The following is a 12,105-nucleotide window of genomic DNA, read 5'->3' on the forward strand; positions in this document are numbered from 1 at the left end:
AACAAAACAAAACACCATTCCTATTTGCCACTTGAACTTCATAGTATAATGTTGTCAATTTATAAGATCTCATTTTTCAGTGGCAAATTTCTGTGGGAAACACTTTTTCTGGGTGTTATGATACTACATCTTGTAATAAAAATAGTCTCATGCTTTCATTTTTACTGAAAAGTCTGGTGTTAATATAATATGAGTTCAGATGATACTGAACAGAGAATTGAGTAATAAATAAGAATGAAATCCATACAGCACTTTCCTTCTGCATTTGATTATTAAGGCATCAAAGGAATCAGTTGAATGTGTTCCCTATCTGTGCTCTAAAGTATTGTAGGAAAAGAGCAGAACATACTCAAAAGTTTAGAAAGCAAATTTCACATTGAACTCTTTCATCATTTGAAGGGGAAGGTGTAACTCAACATTCAAAACAATATACAGACGTTTATGTTTGGGTTAAGAAAAATAAAAGGAACAATCTGCTGTCTAGGTTTTCAAACCAATAGTTCTGACATTTCTTTCTATTACAAGTGCCATGAGGGTTGGTGACTATCCACCTAAAAAGGTCACTAAGATTTTGGTACCTGCAACAGAGACACACTAGGTGAATTCTAACAGTCCAAGAAATCAAAAAGTTTGGATTTGGAATCCATTGCCTCTACAACTTTAAAAACTCAAATTCTACTTCCTACTACAGCATACAATCCTGAAAACCATTTGTAGAAGTATCAGTGAGGGCCTGGGTATAAAGAAGGAAAGATGCTTTGCAAAATCTCCCAAGACTGCCTGAGCTTTTTCATGGTAATGAAGAAGTGTCAGTGGAAGCTGATGGGGCATGTGTGCATGTGTATGCATGTACGGGTGGGAGTGTATGGAAGGGAGGGAGGGAAATTGCAGGCAGACTGAATTTTTACATTTGAAATTCATTTGGAAATCACTTATGTAGTCCCAAACTCTTCCCCTGCTATTAAAAAAAAATGGTCTGCAAACAGGTCAGTCTGCTGTAAAAAAACTGATCTGACAACAGCAATTTTAAGTTGTTGATGGCTTGAAGTTTGCAGCATTTCCCTCAGCTCTGATGTGGTGTGAACAGGAGGATGTTTATCTGTTATTTATGTAACAGCCTGATGAAAAAATGGAACATGTACTTCCGTCCTATTTGTCTTCTGCATTAACCTCATCTTGAGGTCAGGCTGGAAATGCTATAGGTACTGATCGCTGCATGTTATCAGCATTATTGCTTAATGTGCCATCAACCACAAGTGTAAGTGGCTTCATAATCATAGCCACAGTCCTCCCAGGAATCATTTATCTGGGGCTAACTCTGCAAAAATCATTTGGAATTGTGACATTTAAAAATAAAGATTAAAAGTTCTGAAAGGAACGGGAGTCGTTCACACAGGACCCCAGTGGCACCATAAATCAAAGTTGGTTAGAGCTGCAAATCGGGATAGCATAACAAAAGACACAGCCCTTATGTGGTTCTCCAACCCTCGGGTACTCCACCTCCACCCCACTTACTAAACCAATTCCACCTGTGAATATCTATTTTCACAAACTTAGTGTGATTTTGGCAAAAGGCATGCATAAAACAGGGATAAAGGAGAAAATAGGTGCGGTGCAAAGCGTCTTGTAAATGGGAATGCCAAGTTGATTTCCCATTTAAAATAAACATTTGTTTGCGGGTTCCTGGGGTGGAGCCCCTTGTTTCCTTTTCTCACAAAGGGTTGTGTGCCTCGCCTCCTACTCCAGCCCCCCAGTGGGTTCACAGAAGCTGAGTCCTTGCTGGCTGCATAGGGTCACTACTGAGAGGTGTTTGCAAAGCGCCCTGGCTAGCTGGGCTGATACCTGGCCCCACTTCATGCAATTCTAGTCAGAGCTTTTGATCTTTAGGGAAGGTAGAGCTTGAAGCACAGGATATCTCCATTCGGTTTTGCAAGGGCTGAAAACAACGAAACTATTAGGAAGAAGGGTGTTTAGGCATTGTTTGTATACATGATGTGTTTTCCCAAAATGGGATATTTCATGCTAAAACTTAGTTATATGAGTATTAGGACCTATTTTAGGAATTCCAAAGAATATACAATGTGTATTGCACACAAGATACTTTCACAAGCCCCCTCTTGTTTGAATGTTATCAAGCCACATGTTTTAGGAATTTTAATAGCTGATGAATTACAAAGCCTTGCTAAACTACTCCTTTCTTAAAGAAGTAGCAGAGAAAGAATAACATTGTCTGGTTACAGTTTATGTTATTAAAAAAATAAGTGAATAAAATGATTTATGAAGTATTTGTAAAGAATTTATCTTTCCAAGGACATTTTCATATTGTAGGTAAATTCTTCTGTTTTGAGAAGACTTCTGAGCTGTAATAGAAAATGAAATAATGGGCTCATGTGGAAAGGACTTTGCAGCACGATGCAACTTGATGGTTCACACTTCAAAGCAATCCTAAGAAAAACTGTAAATAAGGACTAGGCATAAAACTATGCCAGCACCTGGGAATACTCAGCCCACTGCACTACAGAACAGTCTGAATCCTGGCAAACAGCCAACTTCTGTGGATAAATCTGGAAAGGCTTAATGTACACTGAAGAACTGATATACTCAGAAACTATGTGGGCATACTTAGCTCTTCGCCACCTAGAGAACCCATTTGACTTCCCTGAATATAAAATAGATCTGGTCATCATATGTTACAACAGATTCTAGCACTGCGGGCGCACCCATAACGAAACCCAGAGTTTATAGGAAGTGCAGACCTTTCTCAAGAGACGCGTCTCACTCTCCCTCCTTTTTGATGCTGATTTGGACTTACTAGAATCTCTGAAGCAGTTCTTAAACACTTTAGCAATATGAAGATATGTATTAGGGAAGGTAATTGGATGAAGATTACGAAGTTTGAGTCATTAATAACACAACAAAAGCTTTGAATGAGTCATCTGCTTAAGTTACCATAGCTAAACACAACACAGCACTACCCTTTGTCTTTGCAAGTGGACAAAGACCCTGACATCTGACAGCAACGATAGCAAGGTTTTTGCATTGAGCATCTTAAAGTGTTCTCAGTTAAGTTTATGTCATATACTCTTTGGAACAAAAACCCATTAGTATAAAGATAGGCAACAGATCACTCGTATATTTTTAAACAGGAAATGCACAGACACTGCAGAGATTTTTGGGGGTCTGGAAATGAAATTTTATAACACAAAAACCTTTCATCTTCAAAGGGAACTGAAAAAAATAGTTATTTAATGCAACAAGAAATGCTAGATTTTAAGTTAGCTTGATTTTCCAGTTTTTCTTTTCACTCAGCATTCATTTCCCTTTTGCTGGCTTCACCAAGAAAATAACAGCTTCAAATTTCTCCCTAAGCTAAAACCATTAAATGATTGACAAAATGTTAGCTAGCTTGAAAAGTGGCTTACATAAAGTCTTTTGCTTTTTAGGGTCATGTTCTCAGTAAGTGAATGTACCTTGTTCTCTTTCTCAGCAGAAAAAAAGAGAATATTCTTCAAACGTGAATCTTTCTGATAAAGGTAAATATCCTTTGTGTTACTATGAATTATCCTGAGCATATTTTTTTATTTCTTTATGACTTTTATGAATGTTCAGGTCTTTATGCATTTGTCTGTATATATTTGTAAAGGTCTCTAAATTAAGTTTGCATACCACATTTGCTTGCTATGCTTTCTTTTTTTTTAATATTAGGACTAGCTCAGAGACTGACATAACCTCTTCTCAGGTTTCATATCCGATCACAGTCACTTTCTTAGATGGCAATGACTACAATGTTGCAAATGAACATGCTCCAGTGTGCTTAGGCCAAGCAGTGAAACTAAAAGGAATTTCCTGGGAATGACTTCTGCTAGATTCTTATTAGAATCTGCATTGTAAGGGAATTTGAGGTGCACATCTCCCAGAGCTCATATTCTCTTTGTATCACCAATGTGTCTTATACCTGTTGTTAATACCAAAAATCTTCAGCATAGGTTGGTGGATAGTTGCTGTGGCATGACTTACGCCTTCCCACCCAGTCTCCTGCCCTCTCCCTGCTGCCCTGGTGCTACCCCCTCTTGGAATTTTTCCACTAGATAATTCCTCTCTAACTGAAATAGTGCCAGTAATATAAGAAGGTACTAGACCAGAGCAACCATTTGAGTGAGAAACGAAACCACTTTCAATTTTTATTGATTAACAAAATGATTAGCTTGGGAGTATGATACACTGGTTTCCATTATTTACGACAATACCGTACAAATAGCAAGACTCGAGTCACGGCTTGCTTCCTCTGAGCAGGTAGAATTTGGATTTGACTAGAGGGGAAAGTCAGGGAGCCCCTCAGTGTCATCAAGTATTGGTCTGAAGAAGGATGACTGAACACAAATGCTTGTGAAAGCCTGCATGGGGGAACACTCCAGCAGCCTCCCCCATGTGTCTGGGTGGGAGCAGGGTGAAGCAGTTGGTGAAGGGACCACCCAAGGCTGAGATGGAAAAGAGAAGCACACGATTTTAGTTTATCCTCTCAGGAGGCATTTTTGCCTGCTACAGCTGTCTGTCCTTCCTGAAGACTAAAACATTCTGGATTGTGGTCCTTTTCAGTCATATCAATTGGTCTGCTTAAAAATTAGCTACTGCATTCAGAATAATCAACAAACCCTACCATTACTGATATCTCTTTGCGTGTGTGTGTGTATCTGTGTGTGTGTTGTTGAGAAATGGGGATATGAGCAGGAGAGTGAAAGGCAGATGCCAGCTAATTCAATCAATGGCTTTTCTAATCTTGCTATGAATTAAGTATCACCGTTCTTTTGCCCCCACTTTTTGTGAGAGGGCATGGAAAGAATTAGTCACAGGAGTAATTGCTTATTCCATTGGCAACTAACTGTATTGCCAGATATCAAAGACTGTGAGGCACCCCTTCATTACTGGACTCTGCATCATAAAATAATTTAACTTGGATGGCAGAAAAATAAATTGAATGGGTTGATCTGTCTTGGTATAAATCATAGAAGGAGCCACACATATACTTTTTTTAATAAAGAAAAAAACAGCGGACATGTTGCTATTGGTCACATTTTGGAATGTTGTTGGGGACTTTAATTTTTTTTTTTTCCCTTGGGGATGACCAGTATCAAACTTTATCCTAGGAGTGAGTCATGCAAAATAGAGGTAAGTCTAGAATCCCTGAAACAGGGCAACCAAAACAGGAGAGAAGTGAAGGCTTTCCACAATGGTAGCAAACTAGATGCAAATGTGGCAGACACGTAGCAGTTCTAGAAAACAGTCTACATCAGATCAAAGGGTGATGTGTGTGTTGGGGGTGGGGGTGGGGGAGCTTCTGGGAAAACAATGGAACTGATCAATTATATGAAAAGTTGATCATGTGAAATACTGACTTGAAAGATATTTCATAGCGTAGGAGCGCTAATGAGAGATTCGAGAACCACTAAGAAAATTTTAAAAATATGGAGCGATCATTCACTCCAGGAAAACAAAATAGTAGCACAAAAACATAAATGCAATCATAACGCTCAACTTTACATTAGGGAAGAATATGTTCATGGTAACAATAGTGAAATTGCTGGAAATGAACTTAACAAATAATTGAGATTCAACAAAAGTTGGGTGTATGACAAAGTAGATTCTCATTCATCAAAATAGGAAGTCAACAGATAATGTCTAAAATTATTAATCAGAAAGTAGCATTATGCATATATTATTTAGAAATAGGCAAGCACCAGAAGAAACAAATAAATGTTAAAAGTGGTTGTCATTGATAAACCAGATTGGGGAAGGGGGGTGACCACGGTTTTTGTACAAATCTCTTAGACCTATTTGACTTTTCAAATAATTTATATGTATTCCTTTGATAAAATAATAAATGTATTTTTAAAACTTTCAAAACTGAGCATGTTGTAAATTAAACCTACCTCAGATATAAAACCAACAACTATTCATAACTGATAGAATAATAGCTACCATTCATGAGTGCTTGCCCTGTGCCAAGTGGTATGACAAGGTATAAAGGTATATACATGATTTCATTTAAAACCAAGACTCAGTCCTAAAGAGAACTTTCAAAAGAGACCTGAGGTCTAGAGACCTGGAGAGACTCGACCAAGCACTGTTTCTCTCAACCCCCATTTGATAAAATTCCCACATCTCATTCTATTTTCTCTATCAGGATAAAATTCTTCTACGAATGGCAGTCATTCCAAAATCCAGGAGCTAGATTCTTCTCCCAGAATTAAAAAACTAGTGTTATAACTCAAATTTACCTTTATTTTTAAAAATTCCGGCATGCCTGGCATGTTTTGACTAAAATATTTAGAATGAAGTTTCTAAAAAGAAAAAAAATTATTAAATTAAATATAAAGAATATTTAAGAGAGCATGTCTCTGTCCCTTTATATTTCTAGCATGATTTATATTGATTCATTGGATGTATTACATTACATTTCATTATACATTTATTTGTTTTGCCACCTTTCTACTAGAATGTAAACCCCATGAACAGGAACTTCAACTCTTTTGCTACTATGACCCGAGCACCCAGAATATAGTAAGCACTCCATAGGTATTAGAGGTATGATGAATTTAAAACACTTATCATTTTTACTTTTGGTTTCCACAGCCACTTGTTATTTAAAATAATTTTAGATTTCATAATTATTTCAAAGATAGTGCAGAAAGTTTCTGTATGCCCTACACTTAGTTTCCTCTATTATTAATATCTTACAGCTATATGATATAGTTGCTACAATTAAGGATTATTAGATAAAGTCCATACCTTCCCTGTTCCAGATTCACTCAGGATACCACATTATATTTAGACCTCTTTAGACTCCCCTTGGTTGCAACAGTTTCTCAGAATTTCCTTGTTTTTGAATAGCTTGACAGTCTCCAAGAATATTGATCAGTATTTTGTAGAATGTTCCTTGGTTGAGTTGGGTATGAGGCTTCCTCATGATTAGTTTGAGCTCCTGGGTTTTTGGGAAGAGGACCACAGAGTTCAAACATCTTTCTCATTACGTCCTATGAAGGGTACACACCGCCAACATCAACTCTCTCTGCTCGATGGTGACCTTGATCACCTGACTGAGGCAGTGTTTCTCTATGGTAAAGTTGTTCTTTTTCCTCTTTCCACGTCCTTTTCAGAAGACAGACCTATGCACAACTCATTCTTCTGTATAGGGGATTTGTTTATTCTCCTTTATTAATTTGATTGATGATTATTGACTTGTATCTGTATGGATTCACGGTTTTGTATTTCATCTTTTGGGAATAGTCCAGCAGTACTTCGTTTATTTTGTTGTTCAGATTGTTTCAGCTTTGGCCATTGGGAGCTCTCTCAGTGGGATCGTGTATCCCTTCAACAAATTCCCATCACTCCAGTGTCTTGTATTGTTTTAAGCACTTTCTGAATTTTGGCCCTACAAGATATGGCAAATTTACCTTGTATGTATCTCACCCCAATCCTAGAATCAGCCATTTTCCAAGGGGCCCTGGTTTCTTTTATTGGAGAATGGTTTTAAGATCTGGGCCCTTGGGTGCTTGTTTCTCCTGGGGTATCATGAATTCTAGGTCCTCTCAGCTGAAAAAAGCAAGGAGATATATGTGTGTACATTAAAATGTGCGTATACATTGCATACATATTTTCATTGTAAACATATGTATCCATATAAAGCTAGCGATGAGTTTATACTGGTGCCTCCAACTCTAATCCATTACTGCATCGATCCTTCTAGCCTTATCCCCTTGCTTTTCCATAGTCTTCTGCTCCAACAGTGAGAAACCTGGCTCTGACCGTCTACCAACCATTTACATAATTGCTGTAATTCCAGTATCCATTTATAGTAGATTCTGAATTGTTAACCAATACCTCCATGGCAAACAGCTTTATCAATCAGAGCACAGACCTTAGTTATAGTTTCTTTTGCCTTTAGTCTCACAGAATTTACTTCCAAAGTTAGTTAGTTTGGCACCTATGCCCCCATTTCTTTCAGATTCTTTTATATATTTGTAATACATTTAGATTCTCTTGGCATATTCTTATTTCACCCTGATATCTTAATATCCTGACTTCTTAAATGATTTTTTTTTAATTTGCATACCTTAAGGTTTACTCTTCATGCTGTAAATTCTATTGATTTTGGCAAAACAGTGTCTTGTGTTCACCATTACAGTTTGTGAAGAATAATTTCACGACCTTAAACATTTCCTGAGCTTCATTCTCCATCTCTGAACATTTAGCAATTGTCTGTGTGCTGTCTCCACAGTGTTTCTGTCTCCAGAAGGTCATATAATTGGAATCGTACAGAATGTAGCTTTCTTTCAGATGGGCTTCTTTCACATAGCAATATTCACTTAAGATCAAACATGTCTTTTCATGACTTGATAGCTCATTTCTTTTTATCACTGAACAGCATCCTATTCTGGTGATGAACCACAGTTTGTGTATCTGCTCTCCCATTGAAAGATATTTATTTGCTTCCAGTTTTGGGGTAGTTATGAATAAGGCTGCTATAATCATTTGCATATAGGTTTTTAAAATAAAAGTTCAAATCAATTGGGCAAATACCTGACAGTGTGATTGCTGAGTTATATTGAAGACTATGTTTAATATTTTTAAGAAACAGCTAGATTGTCTTCCAAACTGTCTGTACCATTTTGCAATACCACAGTAATGAATGACAGTTTCTGTTGCTCCACATCCTCCACATCTGACAACCTGGTATTGTCAGATGTCTGGATTTTAGCCATTTTGTTAATTATGTAGTATAATCTCATTTTCATTTGCAATTGTCTAATATCAAATGAATATTGGCAATGTTTTTACATTCTTATTTACCATCTGTATGTCTTCTTTGGTAAGGGGTCTGGATCTTTTGTCCACTTAAAAAATTTAGTGGTTTGTTTTCTTATTATTGAATTTTAAGCATTCTTTATACATTTAGAATACAAGTCCTTCATCAATTATGTGTTTTGCAATTTTTTTCTCCCAGTCTGCAGCTTACCTTTTCATTCCTTTAATAGCGCCTTTTGCAGAGTAAATGTTTTAAATTTCAATAGAGTTAAACTTATCAATTTGCGATCGGTGTTGTGTTTTAAAATCACTGCCAAACCCAAGGTCAATATGTTTTCTTCTATCCTTCCTTCAAGAAGTTATATGGTTTTGAATTTCACTTTTAGGTGTGTGACCCATTTCAAGTTGACTTTTGTGAAATGTGTAAGTTTCTTTTTTGCATATGGACATCTACTTGTTCAAGGTTTCTTTAATGCATATGGACATCCAATTGTTTCAGCATCATTTGTTGAAGAGACTGCTCTTCCTCCATTATATTTCTTTTGCATCTTCATCAAAGATCAGTTGGCCATATTTGTGTGAGTCTATTTCTGGGATCTGTATTTTGAACTATGCGTTTATTCTTTCGCCAATGCCACACTGTCATGAGTACTGGAGCTTAGAATCAAGGGGTGTGAGTCTTCCAAACTCATTCTTCTTCTTCTGTATTATGTTGGGATTCTGGGTGTTTTGCTTTGCCATATGAGCTTTAAAAATACTTTGTCATTTTTTACAGATGCTGAGATTTTGAATATGATTTCGCTGGATATGGATCAACTTGAGAAGAATTGACATCTTAATGTTAAGTCTTCCAAACCGGAAACACAGAATGTATCTCTTCATATTTAAATTACCTTTGATTTTTAATCAGTTTTGTAGATTCCTGAACATATTTTCTGTATGTATTATCATATTTGTAGCTAAGTATTTAATTTTTTAATGTGCCACTGTAGATGGTGTTTTTGAACATTTCAAAGTCCAGTCAAACTAGCTGGTGTATAGAGAATAACTGATTTTTTTTTTTATTAACCATGAATCCCTTGACTTTATTGTACTCTCTTTTTAGTTCTAGCTTTTGTTTAGTTAATTTTTGGATTTTTCTTTATTGACATTGATGCCATCTGCAAATAGACATAGTTTTATTTCTTCTTTTCCAATAGTGTTAAACTTTTATTTCATTTTCTTGTTTTATTGTACTAGCTAGGATTTCCAGTATTATGTTGAACCAGAGTGATGAGCAAGGACATACTGTCCTTGTTCCCAGTCTTATGCGGAAAGTATCCAGTTTCTCACCAGTAAATATGATGTTACCTGTTGGCTATTTGTAGATGTTCTTTATCAAATTGAGGCAGTCCTGCTCTATTTCTAGTTCGCTGGAAGTTTTTTTCTCAATCTTGAATGAGTGTTGATATTGTCAAATGCCTTTTCTTTGTAAATTGATACGATCATATGATCTTTCTTATTAGTCTGTTGATGTGGTAGATTGCATGCTTGATTTTCAAATGCTGAACCAGTCTTGCACACCTGGAATAAATCCCATTTAATCAGGGTATATAACTCTTTCTATTGTCTTTTGTTTTTGAAATATCATTCTTGAGTCATTGTTTGTAGAACTTGGAGGCAGGTCTATGTCAGTAAATCTCTGCAGAGCTGAGAGGGGGGCACTGTCTCTGCTCTTTTCTTTGGAAATTTGAGCTTCAGGTGATTGTCAAATTATATAACATGGGGCATTTCAAAGAAATTTAATAATCTTTTACCTTTTCATTATATATGGGAACAGTTCCCAAAATTATTGGCAGGCTGAAGGGAGAGAATGTTTAAGCAAGACATCTTGCAGTTTTAGGAATACATAACACAGTCTTCCTACAAAAACAATGTAGAAGAAAAAAAATTCTGTGACAGTTATAGAGGGGAGAGCCTGATACCCATACATGTTTTGCATAGGTAGGATGAAGAATCAAGGAATAAACTGCCTCCCTGTGTCAGACAGCAACCCAGCTTTCTGGGCCACTGGACAGATATAGGTGTCCCCTTTCACACTTACATCCTCTGTGGCCAGAAATGCCTGCTAAGCAGGGTAGAATTTGAAATTGATATCCACTGCTCTGCTGATGCACAAATGTCTAAAGACAAAGAAAGATTCACCAACCAATCTCCTTGACAGGAGAATTTTACCCCTAGGCTATAAAAAGCTTGCAATTGATAAAGCTGCATCAGTTGTTCTTGTGATTTTTATATGTTTATATCTGGATAGAATGTAGCTGTGGGTAGGCTCAGCCACCACGTAGTCATATTGTGTAAATAAACATACCACCTAGGCTGGGCTTAAGTATACATGGAGGAAGCATATCTATTTACATATATAAAATGTTGTAGTACCAATAGGTTACTTTGTGTAAAAAAGGTTGTAGTAGAGAAAATAGAGATGATGTGTTCAATTGTAAACCTCACATTAAAACCAGACCAGTTCAACATAGCAGCCAATTTTTTTACATAAAATATAAGGAAATATTGCTCAGATATGATCTCTATTTTGAAATTATCCCCTCAGCTTTAGACATAGTGTCAGAAACTCAGTAACTTTATGCCTCAGGCATTATTTTATAGTTATTAGCTTCAGAGTCAAGGTGCTACTTAAAATAAACTGAGTGTACTGTATACATTAATTACTTTTAACTTAAAGACAAATACAAAATTAAATAGTACGTATTCACAAGAATTGAAGAAATCTAAATTCACAATCATTGGCTGATTTACTTTGATTATTGGTGTAAAATAACATTCATTGTCTCTGAGTTCTTATGTCATTGGACTTTAAAGTAGCTTCTTACAGTCTATTCCACTGGTAACTTGCACAATTAAAGAGCCTCTGTTGAAATACAGAAGAGACACGATGACTACCATTTGTATATTCATGTTTTAGCTATTTTAGTATACAACAAAAAAATACAGTTGTTAGTATTCGAATGCAGATTGTTTAAAAATAGTTTCCTTCCTTTATTTTACCTCGCAGTTTTTGCACATGCACAACAGTTCCCTGACATTTTTTTTCTGCCCAATGAGACCCAACAATGGCTCTGTAGCTTCATTAGCTGTCTCTCCAACTGGTCACACTGCATGTTACTAAAAATAAAGGGGAAACTGACATTTTTAAACAATGTCAGTAAATAAAAGTCAGTACAATGTGAATGTCTTTTGAAATAAGGCCATCTAAAGGATTTATTTGAAATTTACAACCATTGCCTACATCAATACAAATGAGAA

Source organism: Tamandua tetradactyla, chromosome 1 (assembly GCF_023851605.1).
Source record: "Tamandua tetradactyla isolate mTamTet1 chromosome 1, mTamTet1.pri, whole genome shotgun sequence".
In the NCBI taxonomy this organism is placed as follows: domain Eukaryota; kingdom Metazoa; phylum Chordata; class Mammalia; order Pilosa; family Myrmecophagidae; genus Tamandua; species Tamandua tetradactyla.